The 23514-nt window shown below is 50.5% G+C and overlaps 1 long non-coding RNA gene across 1 annotated transcript; it reads left to right on the top strand.

Moving 5' to 3' along the window:
• Positions 1-3487: 3487 nt before the first annotated feature.
• Positions 3488-9409, top strand: LOC149521414 (uncharacterized). Its single transcript, XR_016347890.1, has 2 exons — positions 3488-4112; positions 6690-9409. It is a non-coding gene; the product is annotated as an uncharacterized LOC149521414 (long non-coding RNA).
• Positions 9410-23514: the final 14105 nt, after the last annotated feature.

The raw sequence follows: 23514 nt of genomic DNA, 5'->3' as shown, positions 1-23514 counted from the left end.
CAGCCAGTTGATTTCTATCCAGCTGTATTAGCTTTGCCTACTTTAGAACATTCTTGAATCTCCCTTCAAGGAGGTTCACAATGGCTTTGAATCTTGAAAGCTTTCAGATGTTTCCTATTTCACAATTGATTGGTGTGTTATTTTGGAAGGTTTCCATAATAATTAATACTTAGTTGCCTTCTAAAGGCTTTACAATATAAATAACCAATCCTCATGACACCTTCAGGTAGGAATAAATAGCGTCAACATTTTGCAGTAGTTGGAAGTGGATCAGAAAAGCTGTGTGGCATATCCAAAGCTACAGCAGGACCTGATATCAAAGCAAAGGGATTCATTCTCTCTCTCCTATGCTCAGAGCACCCAGCTGTGGAAACTGTATGGAATCTCATTTGTGGCTTCCATTATATAGAACAGTTATGCAATAATTTTGCTTTTCTAGCAGCTTGGCATTTATGCAGCCACTTTCCAACCCCAAATCCTAAGAGTGGGTTTGAAAACAAAACCTATACAAGAAATGTTTCCCCCTCTGTGCAGTTAGGCTCTGGAACTCATTGCCCAAAGATTCAAAAGAGGATCAGCATTTATGAATGGACTTTCAGAGACACTTGAAGGAACTAGGAACTCAATCTCACTGAAATTAAATACAATGTGGCTATGTCTACACTCGCGGCTTCTTGCGCGAGTAATATGCAAATGAGGCTAAGCGTGGACTATCGCCGAGCCTCATCTGCATACCTAATGAGCCACTATTTTTTCAGAAGAGGCTCTTGCACAAGAAGGAGCATCTACACTGCCCCTTCGTGCGCAAGAAAAACCCTCTTGTGCAATGCCGTTCTTCCTCTCAAGTAATAGGTGTAATGGCATTGCGCAAGAGGGTTTTTCTTGCGCAAGGGGGGGCAGTGTAGACATAGCGGCTGCGACTAGATTGGCATGATTTTCCGGAAATGCTTAACGGAAAAGTTTTCTGTTAAAAGCATTTTCAGAACAGAGCGTCTAGATTGGCACGGATGCTTTTCCGCAAAAGCGCTTTTTGCCGAAAAGCATCCGTGCCAATCTAGACATGCTTTTCCGCAAAAAAGCCCTGATTGCCATTTTCGCGATTGGGGCTTTTTTCTGGAAAACAAATCTGAGCTGTCTACACTGGCCCTTTTGCGCAAAAGGGACTTTTGCCTGAACGGGAGCAGAATAGTATTTCTGCAAGAAGCACTGATTTCTTACAGTAGGAAGTCAGTGCTTTTGCGGAAATTCAAGCGGACAGTGTAGCCAGCTGGCAAGTTTTTCCGGAAAAGCGGCTGAGTCTAGACACAGCCAGCTTGTGAGTGCTTCAGTTCCTTTCAAAACCCCTGTCTTTGTAGATAATGAGACTAACCAAGAAAGAATTAAAAATACACTCAAAAGTCTGCATGGTAAACAACCCTCATGCATGTGGGTTCAAGCCAGCCACTAACTGGGGAGCATTATGAAGAGATTCTATGGCCATATTCTGACACCGATTTGCAAAAGTGCTTTGCATCATCTTCTGCATCAACTGGAGAGGAAATGCTGGACCACTCATCTGGTCTGGCGTGGCACTTGTGTTTCTACAATATCACAGCACGCCTATGAACAAGGCAAGGATTCTTAGATCTAGTAGAGCCTACTGAAGCAGAGGGAGAGAGAAACAATAACTTGCTCAAGACCACCCAGAAAGGTAGATATGGGAATAGGAGCCAGGACCCTGACTCACAATTCCCTGCACTAAGCATTGAACCACACAGCCTTTCATGATTAAAAACTATTGCCATTCAGCTGAAGTTGAATCCTTGTGTCTTACATCCTTATAATTTAAAATATGCCCCTTCAGGAATGTAGCACTGGAAATTATGAGACATCCCTTTGATACCTCTATATAGATACGCTATCAACATGAAGACACAAGTGAATAATAAGAATAATCTAAAGTCTATTGCAAGGTTATTTTATTCCTTATATCTGAAATAGCTTTTCCTGTATATGAGCAAATTCATGTAAGCAGTTTCTTTCATGGGAAATTCAATTTCTCCATCTAATTTCATGCAAATGGTGTCATTTGAAAGTCAACCACTGTTAGATGTACATTAATATCATGGGTTGTTTTTATTTTACTTACGTGGTGATCCAGTGAGTTGAATACTCAAATTTTAACATGGGTTCTGGTGACCAAAAGATGCTACAAGACAATTCCATTGTTCTGCTAAGAGAGAAGAAGAAAAATTGTAGCCTGACTTGTTGAAACCCCGGGAAAGGTTTGAACTTAATTTAGACACTTCTCAGTCACCGTACCCTGAAGTTCTAGAAATCAAATACCATGAACAAGAATGTTCCTCTTACTGTTCACCTGGGGCGCCACAGGGAATATCTGCAAGATGCTGTTAGACTAAAGGGTTCCCTAATGACACTTTGTGACGCTTGAGCAGCTCCCCCAGTCTAGTTTCTGGCTCAAGTCTAAATTGAAGAAATGCTGTTTGATGTTGCCCTTTAATAGCTTGTGTGTTCTGTGGAAGGCCCTGGAGGGGGACCCCGGGTGGAACACAAACGCAAACATCAACGCCTCTCCTACCATCTCTGAACCGTACGTGACCAGAATATGGAAACACCGTCCCCCTCGCCCTCTCCCGTCAGCTTGCCAGTGGCATCCGGAGGAGATCAATGCAATTAGAGTAACGGCAGTGAATCGATACGTTCGCTCTGCAGGACGGTCGCTCACAGGGAGGTGAAGGGAGCCAGTCAGCCCCCGTGCTCAGTACAAAGCTGCGGAGCACTCGGGTTAAGCCCTGCGGACCTGTGGCAGGGCGGCCCAGTCTATGGTGCAAGGGCCAGCCAGCGCTCCTCCCTTCAGCAGCTTTAGTCACAATGGGCTTTGCCCCGAGCACAGCAAAGCTTCAGGCACTGCACAGAAACAGGACTGGGTCCTGCTTGCACATGCAACCCCACGGCAGTCAGCGGCGTTGCCTCTGGTGCCTGACAACGTGAATCGGGACCACAGGAGTAGACCTTAACCCAGCCCAAGGCAACTGAGGGTAGCGAATGGCCCGCAGGAGCCGTCTCCTTCATCCCTCCCAGTAGCCACGGGATTGTCGGAACCAAGTCGGTCTCCCGGGACAGGGTCGTTCTGTGCACACGTCCCTAGACCGTGCCGGGGGTGCCAATCGCACTGTAGCAGCACTTTGACTGGCCACAGAGGGAGCACCCGGCTCTCTCAGTGCCACGTGCAATCAGCATCCACCTCCCTTCCGTGCCCTGGCTCCATGTGTGTGTCACTGTAGTAACACCGGTAGAAAAAGCTACGCAATGGAAACCAGAGGCTTCATGTGCTGCCTCCACCCCCGCCCCCATCCAAATCTCTCTGCTCCTATTCAGCCAGCATTTGGAGCAGCCTGGAGCTGCAGCAGCCAGGGAGCCAGCCTCAGGGTCCTGCAGGGCTGCTGGCTGGGTGCCACCTAGGTTAGCACCTCCTGGCTGTTGTAAAGCAGGCTTTTTCTGTCCACGGCCTTCGCGTATAGCCCATCCTGCCACACAAGGCCCCTCACACAAAACCTAGATACTCAGAGGAGCATGGGCAGCACAATGCAGTTTTGTGAATGGAATTTGATCTTATAGGCATTCTGGGACTCACAGGCGCCAAAAAAAATAGGGAGGTGAGCATGACTAGATAGTGCTTACAGATAAGCCTCATTTGACCGTAGCTTGACCAGTCTTAGGGGCAAGGGAAAAAGTAAACATAGGGTAATAAAACATAATTGTCTAACACTAACTATGCCCCATCTGGTCCTGTCCACGAGGGGATCATGCATACATCACGAAAATTTCTATAGGGCAATATTGTCATGCTACCTCATCACTAGCCTATCAGGCCCTGCCAAATGCAGACCCTAGCATGGCAACAGACACCGAAGTTTTGTATAAAAGACCCTCAATCCCTTTGTTCGACGGAGGTTCCGTGTATTGAGGGCACGTGTCTTTTTTTTGCCTGGCTAAAGGATTGATCACCCTGAGGCTGCCTCCCCACCCTTCGAATCAAATATAGGGGTGCACGAGTCCTGAGCATGCTCCGAGTTCTAGTGTGTCTTTGTGTCGTTATCGTTTCTGGATTTGTAAGTATTGCTTTAAATGTATTAGTTATTGGTTTAATTAATAGTCAAATTGTGTTAATTTCACTGTGTAATTCTGTAAAGTGTATCTAAGTTCTGTTAACCACGCTGTGTAAATTGTATAATTTTGTGTTGTATAGTAGTGTTGTATTTAGGTTAAGTATAAGTGTTAGAAATAGAAGCCCCGGAGTTGTTAAGTTGTAAAAGTAGATTTATAACTAACTCCACCAGCTGTCCTAAAATAACCATAGAGGGGCTGGCTTTGGACGGTTCTTTTATTATCATTATTTTGGCTTTGTTTTTTGTATTTTTTATTTGTATGCTGCGTTGTCTTAGGCGAATTAGGGATAGTGATTTGATATAAGTGAATTGTAATCAAAGAATTGTAATCAGTTGGGTATATTTGTGCCCAAGCTTTTCTATGCTGTAAAAGTACTGAGCAATTGCTAGTTTAAACACCTACTTGTTAATTGCTGGTTTTGACCACTTAATAAATATCATTTGTTTCACCATCATCCAGTAGTTTTCACTGGGTAGTCGGCTTTAACCCTTGAGGCTCCCATCACATCACCGAACCAAGGTGTAACATGGCGTCACGAACAGGATGTGGTGAATGCCCCTGGGCAGGCAGACCCCCAAGTGAAACTCAGGAAGATGTATTTAGTCATTTAACGTATTACAAATTGGGAGATGAGAGTAATAACCCCTCAATGATTTTTAATATAAAAGTAAGGAACTGGGCAAGCCTTAAAATCATGGGTAGCCCTCCTAACAATGTCTTCTCTGGGGTGTTTGTTAAGGACACACCACTCTGTCACGTTTTATTAGGAAGAGGAGACAAAAGTTCCCTCCTGTGTAACTACAGGGTTAAAAGGGAGCGAAACAGACCTGGCAAAACTTTTGACCGCGGCAGAAAGAGTTTTAAAGAAATCTGATAGCCACGTGTCAGCCACCCTTCCAGCTACCCCTGTTACCCACGGTAGTCCAGGGCGCACTCTCTTAATAGAGTTAGTTTAAAAGTTAGAAGAATCCCAAGAGCAAAAGAAATTAAAGCCTGATAAATTTAAACTCAAGAAAGTAGCAGAGGTTTTGTGAGTCATGTTTAAAATGACCCTCTGAAAATTGGACTCAAGCCACACACCACTAAGTTTTTCTGCGTGTGGGGCTCAGTAAAAAATTGAGGCTAACAATCCCAACCGAGATATAGATGTGCCTCCGGAGAAAAGAGCTGGGCCAGTTAACCCCCCCCTCTTATCCTTGAGAAGCTCTCGAAAGTTTAAAAAAACACCAAGCACCCCACCTTTAGCAAAAAAACCTGAAGTGGAAGTGTTCCCAGTAGCCGTTACAAAAACAACTTATGATGCAGCAACCGGACTTACTAACCAGGTCACGGTTCTATGCACCCGATCCTGGACCGAATTAAAAACCCTTTTAGAGGACATGCAGCGTAATGCAGGAGAGCTCCCCACAGTATGGTTGGAATGTGTAGCTTTAAATAACGGATCAGAGGTAGTAAATAAAGAGGATGTAAAACACTGAGTTTTGAAATAGACTTAACAGCTTGTGGGAAGTGTTCCTCCAAATTCTGAAGGAAGGAATACCTGCCGACCATCGAGCCATACTGGCCTAAGCATTTTAGTTGGAAACATACACACAGAGCAGCGCGCTGAAGCAGGAAAGGGCTGCCAAGCAACTTCAGGAAATTCTCAAACCCCTGTACTAAAAGGTTTGGAAATTATAATTAGCTAACTGCAATAATAAACATTTAAATTTACCCATGAAAAGGAACTATAAGCTGTGGGGGCTAATTGAAAAGCCTACCCTTCATACTAAATTAATAATGGACAACACTTGTGTCATTGAAAAAGCTATTTAGCAGGAATCAAGACAGACAATAGAAAGAAAAAGCATGTGTTAAGGTTTGGAGTTTTATAGGCAGACTAGGGAAATAAGAAATTCTACTGGAGCTTAATTGGTTAACTGCATAAAAGGATAAATCTATACATTGTAAATTTGTAAAAGCTGTACCCTTAAAGGTTAAAGTTGCTCTCTAAGAAAACAAGTTATTGTTTTAAGAATCCAAGCTCTGAAACTTCACTGTGTCTCTGTTTAAGGCTAAGTTGATAATACTTTTGAGTTGGTTTCAGATCCAAGGTTGTGTGTGTCTGCAAACTGCCTGTCTGTTCTGGAAAGGGAGGGACGGCACTATCCCCTATAAATAAGCCTGTAACATCAAGTATGATTCTTTTCAGGAAAATAAAACCTTTTTCTGTTTGATGGAATAGTAACTAGCAAACACCTTGTTTTAAGAAAAAGTTTCTGTGGAAGTAAATCATTTGAAGCTTCACACATTAAGCCTGATCTGCAGTACAAGAGGGAAACTAAGGCATGCCACCTTTAACTTAATAATTGAACAATGAAGTAATTCACTTAAACCCTCTGAAGATGGTGTGCAAAATGAAAGCATATCATTTGGTAACATTAGGCTGATCAAAATTAGCAAGAACATCTGCAAAGGAAAAGTATTCTAAGATATAATGTGTCACCCCCCCGGGGTAGAAATGTTTTTTTGTCTTTCAGATCAGAAAGCGCTGGTACCAGCTGAAGAACAGCTGAAGAACAGCTAAAGAACAGTTGAACAACTAAAGAAAAAACCATGGTTCTGTGTCATGACATAATAAGTTTGTGTTCTGTCTTCTGTCCAAGTTTGTCTTGTGTGTCTTAATTGTAATATGTATTGCAATTGTAATTATGTGTAGGATATTTAGTGTTTTTATGAAAGCATATTTTAAGTAAAGCAGAAGCATGAATTTAAACAAAAACAAAATTAATAATTGGGCCCAATCAATCAATTGGCAATCAATTGGTAACTATAAAGTTTAGTGAAAAGATAATAGTGTAGTAATTGTTAAGCTAGGAGAATGTTAACAATGTCTCCACAGGTGAACAAAAAGAAACTGAAAAGAAGCAAGAAGTGTGCCATGTGAACAGAAAAACTAGGAGTGGGGTACCAACCCCTTCCCACCGGATTGGCTTTGTTTTAACAGCCACACTAAATTCTTTTTTATTAACATCACCTAACAACAATAGTCTTGAATCTAACCAGTATTTTGTATTATGATAAGTATCGAGAAACTAATCCACAGGTTACTCCTACCCCTATTCCGTATCCCTTTTTGTTTGCAAACAGGAATTTTATGTGTCAGACGGAAAGTAATCGCCACGATGATGGTGGTCTGCACATTACTCCATTCTATTCATTGCCTGGTGCTTATATAACCATCGTAGATGTAAACGATGAACTAGCTCCCTGGTGCAGTAACCATCCTCGCCTCCAATCGTTGTACCCGGGACACTTCTGGCTTTGTGGAAATCAAGCCCATTCTCGGTTGCCTATTAATGCAAAAGGACGCTGCACTTTTGGCCATGTAGTCGTTCAAGGAGGAGGCATTTATGTACAGGACTCCTCACTGCCTCGTTTTGTGGGGCGGAAAACCCGCGATTTGTCCTCACTCTGGCAGTCGGTAGGCACCTGGTTTGGAAAAGCAGCTATAGCAATATCCACCTGGAATCCTGTTGGAAATCTGATAATGCGAGAACAACTTGAATTGAATGCCCTGGCTATTGAACGCCTCGGCAACCAAACAAGCAAGGGACTAAAACTACTATCAGATAAAATTGAAGAAATACATGTGTATGTTATGCAAAATAGATTAGCTTTTGATTACTTGTTAGCAAAAGAAAATGGTTTTTGTAGTTGGTTAGATGAGTCACAATATGGTTCTATGTTTAAAGATAAATGTTCTATGGAAATTAAGTCAATTGAACAAAATGTAAGTGATGTAATTGAGAATATTGAGCAAATTGTAACGGATGTCAGGGAATCGCGCACCTTTTTCGGACTGGGATGGCTAGCCTCATGGTTTGGTTTAGAACGATACAAATAACTTTTTGTTTCTATTTTCATCACATTCATAACATGTATTGTTTGTCTTGTTCTAGGATGCGCTGTTTTAAAAGCCTGTACAAAACGCATTGTTGCGCAAGTGCTTCTCGTTAAAAGAAAATCTTTACTTGGCGCCGATAAAGGCATTGAGTACAAGGAGGAGGTATAATCAGTGGCGTTTGGGCCGCTCGGCCATGGCCACGGGGGCATGTTGTAAAGCAGGCTTTTTCTGTCCACGGCCTTCGCGTATAGCCCATCCTGCCACACAAGGCCCCTCACACAAAACCTAGATACTCAGAGGAGCATGGGCAGCACAATGCAGTTTTGTGAATGGAATTTGATCTTATAGGCATTCTGGGACTCACAGGCGCCAAAAAAAATAGGGAGGTGAGCATGACTAGATAGTGCTTACAGATAAGCCTCATTTGACCGTAGCTTGACCAGTCTTAGGGGCAAGGGAAAAAGTAAACATAGGGTAATAAAACATAATTGTCTAACACTAACTATGCCCCATCTGGTCCTGTCCACGAGGGGATCATGCATACATCACGAAAATTTCTATAGGGCAATATTGTCATGCTACCTCATCACTAGCCTATCAGGCCCTGCCAAATGCAGACCCTAGCATGGCAACAGACACCGAAGTTTTGTATAAAAGACCCTCAATCCCTTTGTTCGACGGAGGTTCCGTGTATTGAGGGCACGTGTCTTTTTTTTGCCTGGCTAAAGGATTGATCACCCTGAGGCTGCCTCCCCACCCTTCGAATCAAATATAGGGGTGCACGAGTCCTGAGCATGCTCCGAGTTCTAGTGTGTCTTTGTGTCGTTATCGTTTCTGGATTTGTAAGTATTGCTTTAAATGTATTAGTTATTGGTTTAATTAATAGTCAAATTGTGTTAATTTCACTGTGTAATTCTGTAAAGTGTATCTAAGTTCTGTTAACCACGCTGTGTAAATTGTATAATTTTGTGTTGTATAGTAGTGTTGTATTTAGGTTAAGTATAAGTGTTAGAAATAGAAGCCCCGGAGTTGTTAAGTTGTAAAAGTAGATTTATAACTAACTCCACCAGCTGTCCTAAAATAACCATAGAGGGGCTGGCTTTGGACGGTTCTTTTATTATCATTATTTTGGCTTTGTTTTTTGTATTTTTTATTTGTATGCTGCGTTGTCTTAGGCGAATTAGGGATAGTGATTTGATATAAGTGAATTGTAATCAAAGAATTGTAATCAGTTGGGTATATTTGTGCCCAAGCTTTTCTATGCTGTAAAAGTACTGAGCAATTGCTAGTTTAAACACCTACTTGTTAATTGCTGGTTTTGACCACTTAATAAATATCATTTGTTTCACCATCATCCAGTAGTTTTCACTGGGTAGTCGGCTTTAACCCTTGAGGCTCCCATCACATCACCGAACCAAGGTGTAACACTGGCCAGAGCCTGCCTCTGTCACCCAGCCCCTTCTTCCCCCCACCTCCCTGCCCCTCCTTCACCCAAACGCCCTCTCAGACCTCACACCCTCCCCTGCACCTCAGTCCCCTACCACAAGCTCCCTTCTGCACCCAACCCCCATCCCAGAAAAGTGCATCCCTTGACCACTTACCAAACTCTTGGAGTGCCCCCCCCAATCAAAAATTATTGCCCATCCCGGTCCAGATTGTGACTAAACCCATTTAAAGATCAATGTGCTGAGCCTAACGTAACTCCAGTGACATAGGCATGGTGGGAATTTAGCCCCGTAGGAACCATACTCAGATTGTTCAGTCCAAATGTGGGATGAAAATAATCCTCGTTGCAGTGTGGTTTGCTGGTAGCTGTAGCATGGTAGCCCCTGCAGTGCCCAGCTGAGCCTGGGCCCCGTCATGCCAAGTGCTGCCCTGAAGAGCTTCCAGGCTTAAAGGGAGGGTTATGATCCCCCCATTTTATAGATGGGGAACTGAGGCACAAAGACCCAGAGCCTCACATGGATATAGGCCCCTGTAATGGGGTTGGCACTCACCTCACGCGAGTGTCCCCGCTTGGCCGAGTGCGGGGTCCTGCACGGCCTTCAACCTTCCGGCTGCTCAGCCCTCCGGCCGACTCATCCAGCTTGTGTGAAATCACAACCCCCTTCCAGGGTTCACGCCTAACAGGGCCCATCCCGGCGCCCTTTGTAGAGCGGCTCTCTGAATCCAGTCCAGTCTCCTTCCCCACTCAATAGTTGAGTGGTGCCTCCAGGGCTGTTCCCAGAGACAGTGACCTACTCAGCACCCCCACACTGAGCTGTCCTTGGTTCTGCCAGCCCAGCCCCCGCTGACCTCCCTTCCAGGTCCGGACCGCAACTGAGCTACTTTTAGTCCTGCAGCAATTTTCATATAGTCCCTCCTGTCTCCTGATTGGCTGGTTTCTTCCTAGCCACTCTAGCCTCCTGGAGGGCGTCTCTATGGCCCTTACAGCTTTAGGGCCTAACCCTATTTAAATCACAGCACCTAAATCCCATTTAAATCAATGGGAACCAGACGTCTAAATACCTTGGAGGATCTGGGGACAGGAGCCACGGTCCTGATGTAGCAAAGGCTTCTACTCAGAACAGCATTCGAGTCTGCAGAGGGATGGCAGCACGTTTGCCTCACTCAGAGCTCAAGTGACTGGCCCAAGAGCACAGAAAAAGTCGGTTGCAGAGTTGGGAACTACAACTAGAGATGAACCCTCATCGTGCACTTGACCCCCTGAGTCAGCTGTGTAGCAGACGTGAGCCTTTGATTCCTCCTGACATGGGCTCACGGCCACTGCTAACCACTGGGACAATGTTTCACTGTTTTAACCAGTGAGTAGGTCAAGGCCAGGCAGGTCAGTTCTCCCGCTGGGTCTCCCTGGGCAGCATTTGATGAGGATTCCTGTCACACTGAGCCAGCGCGTGTCAGATGTGTCCAAATCCCTAGATGGACGCGGAGAGGAGCTCACCAGCCAAGTGCACGGACAGCAGGCACTTTCCCCTCACTCCGTTAGCGTCTGGGGAACCGGATAAAAACCAAGCAGCATCACAGAGCGCACGGCTGCTTCCCCCCCCACCCAAAATGGCACCCTAGCCCCATCCACATCGGGGTGCTGGGGATTATAATTGGCATCTCTGATAAACAAGAGAGACAATGAATGGTACCTGGCATTTCTAACCATGGCTTTGGAGCGGGGCTTTATTCGGTGCAGCACCTAGCACAATGGGGCCTGACCCCACTAACAGCAGCAATGTAGCACTGTCCGTCAGATGGTCACAGAGTGTGGTTAGTTGTGAGGAGGGGATGCAGCGGATGTGGGGCATTGCTGCCGCAGTGGCATTTTAATGTAGCCCAGGATCAGGGGCGTTTCGCAGGGTCTCCCTGTAGTGGCCAGAAGGGCTACTGAAAGGGGAGGCAAGTCAACATGCTTTTCCAGGTGCTGAAAGCGAGGAAAGCCTTTGCGTAGTTCGCATATCTTGGTCTTGCATTGAGGCCCTATTTGCTGGCAATAAAGCAAACCCCACAAACAAGGATGGGAGGCGTTTGTGGATCCTACTTTGTTTTCCCTCCCCAGCTGGTGAATCTGCCCCCAGCTAAAATGGATCCAAAAGTTCCCAGTCCAAGTTTCAACGGGATGCAGAGAGCCTTCCCTCGTTGGGCAAACAGCATCCGCGAGCCACACTTCGCTTCTAGGCTGACAGCCTGCCTGTCAGGACACAAGCCTCAAGCAACAAGTGTACAAACTCTCTAGGGGAGCAAGGAGGGGGCCAGGCCTTCAGCTTGGTCAGCGGAGGGAGGGGAAGGGGAAGAAGTCCACCAAGGATGTGCTAATTTGTCACAAAATGACTTTCCAGGGCTGGCTTTGCCAACTGCTCCAGGATCTCCCCTCCTCTGTCCATTACTCACAAGTCTCCAGGGTGACGCTGCTCACCACAAGGAGGAGACGGGTTGGAGCTTCCGGTAAAGCCCACGTCTGAAGTGAAATCTCGTTAGCTCAAGGCATTAAAACAAACACCCCTCTGAGAGCCGGGCCGCTCAGGGCTGCGTTGCACACTGGACCAAAGAATGGTCCCGTGAAGGGGTGGACTATTTCCTGCCTTGTGAGTCACTGGGGAAGCAGGGCTGCGGCAGGGAGTTATTCTTAGGACATGAGAGAGGGAAGCGCGTTAACGATCCGAGCAGGGAACTGGCCGTCAGCAACCGCTGCCTCCTAATGCTGGGGTCAGCACAGGGGGCTTTGCCCATCTGCGTGGCCGTACGAGGGGTGATCACATGGCTGGTACATTCCGACCCAGCTAGCACAGGTAGCCACGCCACTGCAGCAGGAGGTGTTTCGGCGCCAGTTAGCCACCGGAGCAGGGGCCCAGGAGCGCTTGGCCAGGCTGGGCCGGTGCGATCTTACCTCTGCCCCCCATGCAGCTGTGTTAACTTACTCTGGAAATTACACGAGCGCCTATTTTCCCACAGTCCCTGCCTCTCCTGCTGCCAGTAACCATGGATCTAGAGCGGGGGAGGAGGGTTATGTTCTCGGGGGGGCACTCCAGGAATTTTGGTGAGTTGTCGGGGCCGGCTCCAGGCCCTGAGAAGTGGCGGGGCCTCGGGCGGAAGGGGCAGGGCTGGGGGCTAGAGCATGAGAGGCCCTTTGTGACGGATTGCGTGTGCAGTCCAGCAGCTGGGAGAGAGCTTGTGGCACAGACAGACTAGATGTAGGGCAGAGTGTGGGTGCTGGCAGCTGCTGGGGACGTTTCTGCGAGATGCCACACGCTGTCTCTTTAAGACAGGGAAAGCTGCCCTGCTCGGATTCCTCCCTCCCCCACTGCTGAGATGGGGGCAGGGGCAGGACACACTGACTTTGGTGCCCTGCACAGCAAGCAGGAGGGTCCCAGGAGCAGCTCAGTGGCAGGACAGAGCAGGGGGAAGAAGGGCAGCTGGACACAGGCTGAGGAGCCAGAGAGAAATGCTGGGTGGGCGGGATCCGGGTGGGCCGCGTGTTAGCTATGTCTGGTCTCATGCCTATCTTCATGCACATGCAACAGGTCTCTAATTTCAGTTTCCACAGGCCCCTGAATTCTGCTGTTTGCTGACTTCTGGGTGCTTGGCTTTGCCAGCGTGCTGTGAATAGCTGCAGCACTGAGGCTGGCAGGAAGCTGCCAGCACGGCCCTTTGAGCACCGCGTGTCGGGTTTGGGCGACTGCTCTGGGAAAGGGGATCTGGAAAGAAATCTGGAAGCAGGTTTTAATACTTGGGGTTGGTTTTGCCCCTGGCCAGTTGTTAAATTCCATCTGACTGTGGATCAGTATTTCTAGACAGTATGTACCTAGTTTAAATGCTATAAACAGCTGTTAGGTGTTCAAGCAGATCGGCCTGTGCAGCTGTTTGCAAGCCTCACTGGCTCAGCACCTCTCCGATGATAAACCACTTTGTTCTTTGCCTCAGTCTCCGTAAGCTGAGATGCAGGGGATTTTTATGGCTCTGATTTGTTTTAACTTGGAAAGATGATTTGGTTTATGTAAACGAGCAATTAGAGGATATGCACCTGCGATGATGCCTTGTTAATTCAAATAACCTATGGCTTGTCCATTAATAATGAATATGCAATCTGTGCCAGCGCATATATTAGCATCAGGCAATGGAAAAACCTACCTGGACTGCAGCTCCCCAGCCGAAAGGCCAGGTTAGCTGCTGGTGAACCCAGCTCCATGAATAAGTCGGGATTGGTCCCTGGGGCAGGAGAGCCTTAGGGCCCCCGAACAGCCTGAGCGTGGTTAAAAGCCACCATGGAAGCCGGAGCCCTGTCAGTTCCTCTGCCTAGCGTGATGCAATTAACCCTTTTGTGGCTCTTCTCTCCCGCTCCTATTGTGATGGTGGGAGACATTCACACGCACACAGGATTCCTTAGGACTTTGTGCAAGCAGCTCCATAGGGAACTCACCGGGACAGGTGCCACACGCCCTTTGCGGCACGCTGTTAGCACCTGCAGGGCTGCAGAAGAAAGGCTGAACCACACGACAGCCTGTATCAGAGGCTGACATGGGGCCCGAGGCCAGAGCCAATGTAACGCTCTAAACTTGCCAGTCTAAGGCGAAGTCAGGCTGGCAGTGAGAGGCAGCCCCTGGTCGCAGAATGTGGCAGGCGCACGGCTGATGCAGCGAGGCACAGGGCGCTCACGCACGCGCGTGCCAGAGCCTCGCGATACCAGCACGCTCCCCACAGATGCCAGGAACACGCTGGCCCGTCCCAGAGAGGGGAGAAGGGCCACACGAGACGTTTTGATCAAACCAACACGTACAAGGCAACGGGAGGCTGCTGGCAATGTCACCGGGCGTCACTCGGGCCGGCCAGGAGCGGTGCGTTGCTTGCTTCTCTCTGGCTGTGCCGATGCAGCTCAGAGCAGGTGTCTGTGTGGCACCTCCCTGGAGGGAGCTAGGCCATTGCAATGGGCCACGCGTGTTACTGGGCTGGTGACGTCTGCGGGACACGAGGACCTTGCTTCGCTGGCAATAAGCCTGGCTGCGAGGCTCCACACCATGGTTCTGTGGCTTTATCGGGCGGTTCGCTCGAGATCCGCTTCCCCTGCTGTTTGTGCAGAACCGGGGAAAATCCATCGAGCTGTAAGGCGCTTTGGAAAGTTACGCCGTACCCAGAGGCAGAGCGTGGTTCTTCGGGAGGAGCCAGGCTTCCAACAACAGCGGTTAAAGCCTTCTGCTAAATTACCTGCCACTGATAGCCAGCCGGGCAACGCACAGGGCAGGGCCAGAACACGGATCACTGGGGAAGAGGGATCCATTATTAGTGTACGATACCAGAGTGAGACCCAAGGCAATCAGTACGTGCCTTACCAGGCACAGCATGTCAATCAAGGGTGGAGGACGGGCTGTTTGCTGCAGCACATGCACATTGGTCACTGACGGATGCTCTCCTGGAATCTTTCAGGGCCTTTGACCTCTCCAATTTGCTGAGACAGCTTGGCTGAAAGAGCAGTTAGCATGGTTACAAATTACCTTAATGTCCCACCTTCCACCGAAGGAACAAGGATACATCAATCACTCTCCCCCCCCAGGAAGCTGCTGTCTGAGCGCCCAGTTCCAAACTAGCAAAAAGCACCACGCCAATCAAACGAAGAGCTGATGCTTAATTTGGGCGGGTTTGGGGACACATGCAAGAGCAGAGCTTACACCAAGAGCTGGAGAAAGGCAGAGACAGGGAAGAGAACAGCAAAGGGAGAGTTCAGCTGGAAACCTGCAAGCTAATTCCACGCAGCAGCCATCTTCTGAGCCATATCCAATCGGGCATGGTATCTACCAAGGTTCCCATTACAGGGCAATTGGCCCCTCTAAGGGGAGATGGACCCAGCCTGACCTGTGAGTAATCAGCTGCCTCCTTGCTGTGGCTGCCGGGCTCTGCTCCTTACAAGGTGAGCTGGCTGCATGTAGGGGGAAGAGCCTGGAGCCTGGGCAGGTGGCCTGCGGAGTCAGGAACAGCAGGGAGTAGAAAGTGACTCTCGCAGGAGCCTCTGGGTCAGAGCAAGGACCCGGCTGGGCAGTGAGAGGAGGGAAAAGCCGCTCAGGACTGCAGCCCATGCTGGGCAGAGGAGCTACTCTATTCTGCCCACCTTTCCCAGGAAATTGTCCCGAGGCAAGAGCCCCAGCGAGGCGCGATTCTTCGCTCTCTGAGTGCAGGCCAGAGCTGTGCACCAGAACCCCTCCCATTGCTCAGATCCCAGCCTGGGCACAGCATGCACGGCCAGCCTGCGGATTCCACTAAGCAATGCCCCATGGCGTGGGGGCAAAGGGAGCAATTGGCCCCCAGAGCAGCAGCTGGAGTCCTGGGCCCTTTAAATTGCTGCCAGAGCACTGGGCTGCACTCTCCAGGCAGTGCGAAGGGATGGGCGGGGGGGTGCACCACGTTCCGGGCAGTGCTAAGGGATGGGCGGGGGATGCACCACATTCCGGGCAGTGCTAAGGGATGGGCGGGGGGTGCACCACGTTCCGGGCAGTGCTAAGGGATGGGCGGGGGGGTGCACCACACTCCGGGCAGTGCTAAGGGATGGGCGGGGGGGTGCACCACATTCCGGGCAGTGCTAAGGGATGGGCGGGGGGGTGCACCACACTCCGGGCAGTGCTAAGGGATGGGCGGGGGGTGCACCACATTCCGGGCAGCGCTAAGGGATGGGCGGGGGGTGCACCACGTTCCGGGCAGTGCTAAGGGATGGGCGGGGGGGTGCACCACGTTCCGGGCAGTGCTAAGGGATGGGCGGGGGGGTGCACCACACTCCGGGCAGTGCTAAGGGATGGGCGGGGGGTGCACCACATTCCGGGCAGTGCTAAGGGATGGGCGGGGGGGTGCACCACATTCCGGGCAGCGCTAAGGGATGGGCGGGGGGTGCACCACATTCCGGGCAGTGCTAAGGGATGGGCGGGGGGTGCACCACGTTCCGGGCAGTGCTAAGGGATGGGCGGGGGTGCACCACATTCCGGGCAGTGCTAAGGGATGGGCGGGGGGTGCACCACATTCCGGGCAGTGCTAAGGGATGGGCGGGGGGTGCACCACATTCCGGGCAGTGCTAAGGGATGGGCGGGGGGTGCACCACATTCCGGGCAGTGCTAAGGGATGGGCGGGGGGTGCACCACATTCCGGGCAGCGCTAAGGGATGGGCGGGGGGTGCACCACACTCCGGGCAGTGCTAAGGGATGGGCGGGGGGTGCACCACATTCCGGGCAGTGCTAAGGGATGGGCGGGGGGTGCACCACGTTCCGGGCAGCGCTAAGGGATGGGCGGGGGGGTGCACCACGTTCCGGGCAGCGCTAAGGGATGGGCGGGGGGGTGCACCACGTTCCGGGCAGCGCTAAGGGATGGGCGGGGGGTGCACCACATTCCGGGCAGTGCTAAGGGATGGGCGGGGGGTGCACCACATTCCGGGCAGTGCTAAGGGATGGGCGGGGGGTGCACCACGTTCCGGGCAGTGCTAAGGGATGGGCGGGGGGTGCACCACATTCCGGGCAGTGCGAAGGGATGGGCGGGGGGGTGCACCACGTTCCGGGCAGTGCGAAGGGATGGGCGGGGGGGTGCACCACGTTCCGGGCAGTGCGAAGGGATGGGCGGGGGGGTGCACCACGTTCCGGGCAGTGCGAAGGGATGGGCGGGGGGGTGCACCACGTTCCGGGCAGTGCGAAGGGATGGGCGGGGGGTGCACCACATTCCGGGCAGTGCTAAGGGATGGGCGGGGGGGTGCACCACATTCCGGGCAGTGCTAAGGGATGGGCGGGGGGGTGCACCACATTCCGGGCAGTGCTAAGGGATGGGCGGGGGGGTGCACCACGTTCCGGGCAGCGCTAAGGGATGGGCGGGGGGTGCACCACATTCCGGGCAGCGCTAAGGGATGGGCGGGGGGTGCACCACATTCCGGGCAGCGCTAAGGGATGGGCGGGGGGTGCACCACATTCCGGGCAGCGCTAAGGGATGGGCGGGGGGTGCACCACATTCCGGGCAGTGCTAAGGGATGGGCGGGGGGGTGCACCACATTCCGGGCAGTGCTAAGGGATGGGCGGGGGGGTGCACCACATTCCGGGCAGTGCTAAGGGATGGGCGGGGGGGTGCACCACATTCCGGGCAGTGCTAAGGGATGGGCGGGGGGGTGCACCACATTCCGGGCAGTGCTAAGGGATGGGCGGGGGGTGCACCACATTCCGGGCAGTGCTAAGGGATGGGCGGGGGGTGCACCACATTCCGGGCAGTGCTAAGGGATGGGCGGGGGGGTGCACCACGTTCCGGGCAGTGCTAAGGGATGGGCGGGGGGGTGCACCACGTTCCGGGCAGTGCTAAGGGATGGGCGGGGGGTGCACCACGTTCCGGGCAGTGCGAAGGGATGGGCGGGGGGGTGCACCACATTCCGGGCAGTGCTAAGGGATGGGCGGGGGGGTGCACCACGTTCCGGGCAGCGCTAAGGGATGGGCGGGGGGTGCACCACATTCCGGGCAGCGCTAAGGGATGGGCGGGGGGGTGCACCACACTCCGGGCAGTGCTAAGGGATGGGCGGGGGGTGCACCACGTTCCAGGCAGTGCTAAGGGATTGGCGGGGGGTGCACCACGTTCCGGGCAGTGCTAAGGGATGGGCGGGGGGTGCACCACGTTCCGGGCAGTGCTAAGGGATGGGCGGGGGGTGCACCACATTCCGGGCAGTGCTAAGGGATGGGCGGGGGGGTGCACCACATTCCGGGCAGTGCTAAGGGATGGGCGGGGGGGTGCACCACATTCCGGGCAGCGCTAAGGGATGGGCGGGGGGTGCACCACATTCTGGGCAGTGCTAAGGGATGGGTGGGGGGTGCACCACATTCCGGGCAGTGCTAAGGGATGGGCGGGGGGTGCACCACGTTCCGGGCAGTGCTAAGGGATGGGCGGGGGGGTGCACCACATTCCGGGCAGCGCTAAGGGATGGGCGGGGGGTGCACCACGTTCCGGGCAGTGCTAAGGGATGGGCGGGGGGTGCACCACATTCCGGGCAGTGCTAAGGGATGGGCGGGGGGGTGCACCACATTCCGGGCAGTGCTAAGGGATGGGCGGGGGGGGGGGCAAACAGAGGCCGGGACACCATCCCTACCCATCCTGGCTAATGGCCATTGATGGGCCCAACCTCCAGGAATTTATCCAGTTCTTCTTGGAACCTGGTTAAAGTCCTGCCCTTCACAACCACCTCTGGCAGGTTGGCTGTGGTGTGACCAGGCCACCTGATGCATGAAGAATATGAAATAGACCGTCCCACTCTCCCCACTCCAGAGCAATGTCACAGTGTTTATTCTACCCCAATCATCAATTTGGAGCAGCAGCCACCATCCAGTCCCAAAGGAGCAGCCCTATAATAAATACCGTGCATGCAGCTCAGCACACAAGTCAGTGCTCACACTTCAGCAATCGAGTTAATGTGCAAAGCAACCAGCAAGTGACAGCACATAACTTAGGGCTTGCGAACAACTCTCAAATACTCCAGGCAGAGTTCCTGAGCAACCCTATAGTAAACAAAGTAATGCAACCGTGTGAGAACTAGCCGGGACCGTCCCGCACAGCTCAGCACTCCTGAACAATCCTACAGTAGCAAGCCCCTGAGGTCACAACAGGAAAAGTCCAAAGTCCATCCCTTTCCTCAGCCCAGGGGAAGGAAGGCTGCACTTCCCACAGGAGGTGGGGGATGCCAGAGGCCCAGGCACGCACCAGCAGCAGAGTGACTTTATTGCGACGGAAAAGGGCAAGCAGCATTTCCTTGATCCACTGCAAAGAGCAAAACCAGGACAGCGTTTGCTTTATGGAGCGCTCAGCCAGGCCACCTTTTCTTGAGCCAGAACGAGGCTCCATTTTTTGTTCATTTGGATTAGATCCAGATCCCTTGGTCCAGCACCATCAATTGGGCTTTATACCGTTTACACTATAACACGCTTTGCTGAAGTCATTTCCTGATGACCAAGCTGGCTAATGAATCATCATCTGAAATGTTCAAGAGACTGCTGGTTTACCACCTAATATGGGTGGTACTTTGGATTGTGTGAGTCAGAGCACAAAGAGCTTTCCCATCCCATATAGCAACTAAAATAGCCCTTAAAGCAAATGGAATAATTATTCTGGAGTCTCCTTGGTTATGGAAAAAGGATCTTAAGTCATCCGCCCCTGGATCTCCAAGCACCCTACAAATGTTGTCAGAACACCTCCCCGAGCCGCTCTCTCCATTTGATAGACGGGAAAAGAGACGGAGGTGAAAAGCCCGGCCAGGCTCACACAGTCAGTCAGTGGAAGAGCCAAGAGTAGATCTAAAATCTAGTTCCGAGTTCTGCAGTTTAGGAAAGATTGTTGCTCTCGCCTTTCCTAAAGAAACATTTAGGAATGAAACTGAATAGCAGATAGAGCCACATCTTTCCATGTTGAGTATCTCACCAAGCACTGAAAGCATCCAGGACTTAAGGGTATCATCTAAGGTATGTCTACATAGCAACATTTCTAAACAACATCTACGCAGCCGGCAGTTATTTTGAAATAAAGTTGAAATATTGTCAAGCTGGAGGACTTCTTACGCCAACTCCTGAAACCCTCAGGCTGTGTCTACATTTACCTGAGCCCCATTTACCCCTCAGCATGCACAGGAAGGGTTCAATCCCATGGCTGTAGGACATATATACAAATACGTAAGAACAGCCCGTTTCATTTTGCCGACCAGGCACTTCGTGGCATTTTCTTTTCTCATCTCCTTGCGAGGAGGCATGTGGATTCACAAAGACTAATAAGCTGGAAAGGTGCCAAACTTATTTCTGCCTCATTAAAAAAAATCCTCCAGGTGACAAGGGTGGGTTTTTTCACAACAGCAGCCAGTTCACTCACTGAATTTCAGCCCAACGGACAGACGGACAGTCAGGCTTTCATGGGAGCTAAATCTTCTCTCTGAGGTGAGAGTCTCCGTGGAGATTATTCCTCAAAGTGATCTCAAGTTTGTAAAATGGTGACTGTGACCCCAGAGCCATTATAACAAGCAAAAGATTGTTAGAAACAGACACAGGCCATTACAGAATGGCAAGTGAAAGCGGGCTGAGAACACTCTCTGGAGCCCGCTCTAGGGGTACGTCTAGACTACAGGGTTTTGTTGACGGAAGTTTTGTCGACAGATACTGTCAACAAAACTTCTGTCGACATAGAGCGTCTAGACACATTCAGTTCTGTCGACAAAGCAAGCTGCTTTGTCGACAAAACCCTGTAGTCTAGACGCATCCCTACAGGCAATAACACCTTCTGTGGACAGAACTCTGTCGACAGAAGGTGTTATGCCTCGTAAAATGAGGTTTACCAGCGTCGACAAAACTGCTGAGTTCTGTCGACGTTATGTCGACAGAACTCAGCGGTAGTGTAGACGCAGGTATAGTTTTGTCGACAAAAGTCCACTTTTGTCGACAAAACTCAGTAGTCTAGACACACCCTAGGATATGCGAGTGTCACAAGGCATCAATGTTACGTTAGCAAAACCAGATGGATTTTGGCAAAACGTCACAGAGTGAGGCGAGATTGTGCACTTCTACCCACGGTGCAGGGAGAGCACAACGCTAAAATCAGGAGCACAAAACACGGGAGGCAAACGGAAGCACCTTTCCAAAGTAGCGGGTCCGGGATGAGCTTTTACTGCACAGGTTGAAAGTGTCCTCTGAGGTCCAGAGCCTGAGTTGGAGCAGAGAGCTCTGGCAGTTGATGCTTGAGGGTCAGGCCGTAGCCCTGCAACAAAGCTCCATGGAAGGCTGGACTGTTACAAGGTCCCTTCTTCTCTCAACATTAGGGTGTTGGGTTTTTAATTCAACAAAAAAGTTATCTGAAGAATAGCCTCCCTCGTTTCTATTTGAGCTTTTCTGTGCTCCTTTTTAGGACCTTGGTGCAGCACTAAGATCTTGCTCCAAACCAAGGGTGGGCAATAATTTTTGCAGGGGGGCCACTTCACAAATTTTGATAGGCAGTCATGGGCCGAGGCCTCAGGTGGAAAGGGGAAATTTCCTTTAGGTGCCACACACCCCTGGAAGAGGGAGGGAACGTTGCATGTTCCCCCACCCCAAGGCCAATAGGAACCTGTGGGCAGTCTCTGGCCCCGTGCTGCCGTTTTGAACAGCTCCAGGCACCGCACATTCCTGGCAGGGGAAGGGAGCCGCCAGCTGCTGTGAGCAGGGAATGACTTTGCGCACTCTCCACCCCATGTGTTCTTGCGCAAAAACTTGCAGAGCATCTACACTGCACATACGTTCTTGTGCGAGTAAATTTACAGTAAATGTCGGAAAACAGGGCTTCTTGCGCAAGGCAGTGTGGACAGGCAACGGGATTCTTACGCAAGAAACCCATATGGCTAAAATGGCTATCAGCTTTCTTGTGCAAGAGCGTCCACATTGCCATGGATGCTCTTGCGCAAAAACACATGGCAGTGTGGACGCGCTCTTGTGCAAGACCTTTTTCACAAGAACTCCTGTGCAAAACAGGTCTTGCACAAGAAGCCTGCAGTGCAGACGTAGCCTAGGAAGGTGGTGAAGCACTGGACTAGGGAGGTGGTGGAATCTCCATCCCTACAGGTTTTAAGTCTCAGCTTGACAAAGCCCCGGCTGGGTTGATTTAGTTGGGATTGGGCCTGCCTTGGGCAGGGGGCTGGACTTGATGACCTTCTGAGGCCTCTTCCAGATCTAGGATTCTAAACCAGCATTAGAGGCACCCATATCAGACTGCCCCCACTGTTCATGCTCATTTCAGTTAGCTTAGCACTTGTGGGGAGATGCTTTCACACTCTCCCACAGGCAGCGGCATGAACCTAAGGGTTGTGGGAAGGCAAAAAATAGTTAAATAAAACTACTTTAATTGTGTTGAATACACGAGAAGAGAGTTTATCAAAAACATTAACCAAGGAACTATGCATAGGAACTGAACTGATTGTTTCATGTGATTAGGCCGTTCAAAGTCTGTATAACTACCGGAACCCCTCGCCCTTCACAGTGGATACGTTCCTGTCACAACCGCGAACGGTGAAGTTCGCGAATACGGGGGGGGGCTGCAACTCATCCATGAGCTCACCATAGCTCCTGGCAGCTGTGAGGAACACACCACAGGGGCCATGGCTGTGGCTCCAACTTCCCACCCCTCCCCCAGGCTAGGACAGGAGACACAAGCGAATACGTGGAATTGCAACTAGCAAATCGCAAGCGTATCCTGAGGCAAGTCCCAACCACTTCCAGCCTTGTTTTATTCAGAGAATGGAAAACAAGTTCTCTTACTTTTCAACTCCAGATCAATTCCTCAAATTTAAACAAATCAATGAAAATGAAGAAAGTATTCTCTTCACCTGCAGAAGAGCTACTTACTTCATCCATTATACTGTCTAGTTCTTGGCACCACCTGGTGAATGTCAGTCGCAAGTGCAATCTGAATTACCATACACCTTGGCAAGCGTGACTGACTATATTCTCACCTCATTCTTGGAAGCCATCAACAGGAGAAATCCATTCAAAGACGTTTTGGGCACCTGTATATTGTCAGCTGTGGCCCATCCTCCCCCCTTTTGCCCCAGTTACAGACATTTGGGGAGCATTCTGACCTCAAGGCCCCAGCACAATTTTTCCTTTTTCCTCTGCCCTCATCAGCCCTGCTACTCCAGTCCTGGGCCTTTGCTTAGCAGACTGTCTTGCATCCAACTACATGGAGCTGAGCAAGATTAAGTTGTAACGTGCAAAAGTGTTACAAGTGATGGCTGAGCACAGAGCTCTGGACTGGTGTGATTATTTTGATTACAACAGCACCCAAGGCGTGCTAGACATTTTCCAAACACTGGGTTGGATAATTCATGTCCCTCCTCCGCCCCTCCCCCCCCCCCAAAAAAAGCAAAGTACTTAAATTAGCTTCAGGACAGATGTAAAGATAGCAGTGACCAAACTCAAGAACTTGGATCTGTGTCAGAATATACTGGAGAGGTGTGAGACTGCAAGACTAGAATT

Source organism: Pelodiscus sinensis, chromosome 26, assembly GCF_052426305.1.
Source record: "Pelodiscus sinensis isolate ZL-2025 chromosome 26, ASM5242630v1, whole genome shotgun sequence".
Classification (NCBI taxonomy): domain Eukaryota; kingdom Metazoa; phylum Chordata; order Testudines; family Trionychidae; genus Pelodiscus; species Pelodiscus sinensis.
Note: the sequence above shows the minus strand (reverse complement) of the source record. Positions and strands in the feature narration are given on the sequence as shown.